This window comes from Nicotiana attenuata, unplaced genomic scaffold (genome assembly GCF_001879085.1).
Source record: "Nicotiana attenuata strain UT unplaced genomic scaffold, NIATTr2, whole genome shotgun sequence".
Lineage (NCBI taxonomy): Eukaryota > Viridiplantae > Streptophyta > Magnoliopsida > Solanales > Solanaceae > Nicotiana > Nicotiana attenuata.
In genome coordinates this window covers 2359-6512 of record NW_017672502.1, presented here as the reverse complement: position 1 = coordinate 6512, position 4154 = coordinate 2359, and positions in this window count along the sequence as shown.

The following is a 4154-nucleotide window of genomic DNA, read 5'->3' as shown; positions in this document are numbered from 1 at the left end:
AGGATTGCGGCATGCTAAGTGCGTAGCGGCCGTAATCCCACTTTGAGTACTCACACGACGTGCCGAACCCATCGATGTAGGCGAGGCGTGGGTTTTGCTTAGACATTGGACCTTCGATTTCATGTAGAGATCTGACCCAGATTGGTTTGGTTGTCTCAAAAGTTTATCTATCACTTTCGAGTTGGTGTTTTATACTGAGATGGTGAGGCTATGACAGCCGGGAAGTGATACTTTGGCTAGTTTTAGATCTAGAGGAAACTAAAATTTTGGCTAAGAAATCCCCACAGACGGCGCCAAATTGTTTGACCAAAAAGTGCTAAGCTTTTCGTTAAACTAATTAATAAGAGTATAGAGGATAAATCTTAGCCAAGGATAATTAACTCTAGATTAAACATCAAAGTATATTGAATAGGAGAATAAGATATAGTCAAACTCTTGAACTTTCAAGATTTATAAAAGATATCAAATATAAATAACATGCTTACACTCATGAAGTATTGTCCCATGATGTAAAAGTAAAGGAGGAACAGTGGGAATGCCTTTGATAGTCGCATGATCTATCTTTATTGATTCAAGAAAGACGATTACAAAGATTTAATGTCAAGATCTGCAACTTCTCGTGTTCTTCTCCTATAACTTTCTCTGGTTCTTCTGCCTTTTTTCTCTCTGGGAGAGAAGCCCCCTTTTCTTCCCTCCTATATATATCATAAGTATTCCCTTTTGTCCAACGATCTTTAACTAGAGGACTTTCCTCTCCTGATCCATTTTGCGTCGCTCCCCTGAGTATCACAACATTTACTTTGCTGCATAAGTTTCCGATGGCTCGATCTCGGTAGTCGCCGAAATACTCGTCGTTATTACGCCTTGTGAGTACGACCATGGCTTAGCCGACCCCTTACCGTTCCTATATATCCCCATTTTATATATCGAAAACACTACTACAACTAGTTAATTTCGAAACACACAAGGTCATGATCATTTGCGTTAATTAAGTTTAATGTTAAGTTTGCAAGCAGATGATGCTTTCCTTTGATTAGACCTTCTATGGATTTTTGACAGCCACGAAGCTCTAATGATGCATTATATTTACTGTGATAATTATTAATTAATACATATGAATTTCTTGTTCATTTTACCAAGCATAGTTTCTTAAGAATAAGAATCTCGTTATTTCAGAAGAATATTTGCACGTGCACCACTACCACCAGATGACGACGTTTTTATTTGAGTTTCTTGTTTGTCTAGGTTGATGTATAGTTACTAGTAAAAGTCATGTATTTTTTTCATTTTTTTAGAGGTGCATTTGAAGCACGTAAAGTATCCTAAGTTTATAACGGAAAACATGCAGCAATGGTTATCTTAAGTCTTAACCAATTTATTATTTGGATAGAAAAAGTTAATTTGTCTGGCACATGACTTCATTTATCCATGCATCAAAACACCTTACTAGTTACTCATAAACCATATTTTGGTGAAACCATAGTTCCTTATGACATACATACATGAGTTTACTATTCCAAAGTAAAATTGTTGTCCTAGTGTGCGTGTTTACGTCATAGGTGACCAGGGGCGGATGTAGAGCGTTGATGACGGGTTCAATTGAACTCATAACTTTTGACGCGAAGTAAAAATTTATATGTAAAATTCGTTAGAATTACAATAATAGTAGATATGAACCCATAAATTTAAAAATATAATAGGTTCAATGCTAAAACCATAAAAGTTGAACACATAAAATTTAAACCTTAATTCGCCTCAGCATAGGTCAATTTTGAAGATCTCTATGATGACGGCAGCCACCTGCTGCTAGAATCCGATGATACTCTTGAGTAGTTTTCTATCTTTTTCAATTTCCTTGTTTCAAGTTCAGTCATGAAATTAATTTTGGTGGTAGGATAATTTCTTCATAATTTTATCCGAACCCCTAAACATATTATCTATGTTTACTGATAACTAATAGAATAATTAAGTTGCAGATTATGAGCCCGTTTGCGTTAGCCGATTGTAAATAGCTAATAAGCTTGAAGTGTTGGAAAATATCTTTAAGTACTGAAACTGATTTGTTAAATAAGCATTTACGTATTAGGATAATACAATATATAACTTTATTTCGTTAAGGTGGTAAAAGGTGATTAAACAAATAATTAAAAGAAGGCCGGATAAGGGGAAATATTTTAATTAGACTGGAAAATGAATCATTTAATTTTTCTTTTTTATTTGGCTGCGTCGTCTATTATCCTAACTCTATCACTTTAATATAAAAACGACTCAAACGAACGTTTTCGGGGGTAAGTGGAAATGACTCAAGCTTTTATTTCAAAATATATGTAGGCGGCTGTCACTATTTTATATTTATAAATATCAAAATTTCTCAAATATGATATAGAGCAGACATTCTACACACAATATCCAATAACTAGTTAGAAAATATATAAAAGCAACTAAGCATTTAAACTTTTTATGAATGATTAAGAAAGCTCAATCTAACATTAAATTAAATAACCTCCTTAAATATCACTCCAGTAAATCAGGATTCTTATTTATGAATACATGTGCATATACTCCACGGCATATAAAAGTAAAACAATACAATATTATGTTTGTTTATCCAGCTTATCCTCACGGTTTTTCTTGACGTTATTGGCATACGTCTTGAAATGAAAGTTGAGAAAAAGTGCTAAAAGTGAAATATTAAAACTGATAGTGAAGAACCAGACACCAATCCCAGAGCACCCAAACTCACTAGTTAAGTGATAGTAAATCACTGCACCCAAACACAAAAAGCAAAACATGAACTGCACAATTTGAACGTTAGTTACCAGTTTTTTCCACCATGGCCTTTTTCCTATAGCAGATAGGAAATAATAAGCGTACATTAGTACGTGAACAGAAGCATTAGTGATCACCCCAGTATGCAACATCGACTGGCTATTTTTTAAAGTCACGTAACACAAAAGTGGCACCATTGCATGGTGGTACACGTGGAGGAACGAGAGTCGTCGAGATCTTGAGCTACTTAGGATTATCAAAAGGGTGTCTATATATTCAAGAATCTTGGAAAGGTAGAATACGTAAGCCCAAAAGAAAATCGGTCCTCGGGGAATGATATTAGTGTAATTATTTAATCTGTTATAGCAGATGACCCAAGTCCAATCGTGGGCCGCCACTTGGTGGACCACCGAGAGGCTGCAGCCCACGGTTATGAGAAGCGAGAGGACACAGAGGATGAGGCTGTGGATGGCGGTGATAAGGCGGAGGGTGGCGGCGGAAATCGTGGGAAGGAGTGATTGGAAACGGAGAGATAGTATAGTGAAAGACAAGTACATGAACATTGACACTATGGGAAATAACAAGGTGGCACCAAAAGTTAGGCCATGCTTAAACTCAAATTGGCTGATAATTGGGTGGCCAACTAGCCAGTAATGGACTATGGAGTAAAGATCTTCCATTTTTATGAGATGTTGAAGAGATCGATGTAGTTTGTTATATTTCTATAGATGATGAAGGATCTATTATGAGGAGGAAAGTATATATAAAGGTCTTGGATGCTAGGTAGAACCCAAGTTTTATAGGTTCTGAACTTGCTATCAAATTTTTAATTTGTCTTAAATTTTTAGTCACAAAGTTCGCTATTAAATATTTATATGTATTAAATAAATATTCTAATACAAATATAACGTTTAAGTAAAAACTATTGAATTCATTTGAACCAGTATTTCATACTCTACCTCCGGCTTAAAAAATAGCCACACTCTCGATTGTCAAAAAAATTAACTTCTCCATTTTTCCAATTCAACCACCATCATAGCTGTCACCATCCCCTTTCATCCATAGCAACCACGTTGCCACCACATTTTTTGTCTAGGGGCAGTTTTGATCATTTTTCATATTTTTATCATCTTTACCATTGGAGCTGCAATTTTTCGAAAATGTTCGTCGAAAGACCTTAATTTTCACATGTGATTCAAATGACCATGATAATTTTTTTTCTTTCTCATCACATAAGATCATCAAAGAACCCATTATGAATGCCTGAGCTTTAAATTTCGGAATAGTTTATTTTTTTTTTCACAATTTTTAAATTTTGCAAACTCTTAATAAGTTGTTGGACCCAAATGGTAATTTATTTTAGAAAATAAAATTTTTATGACCTA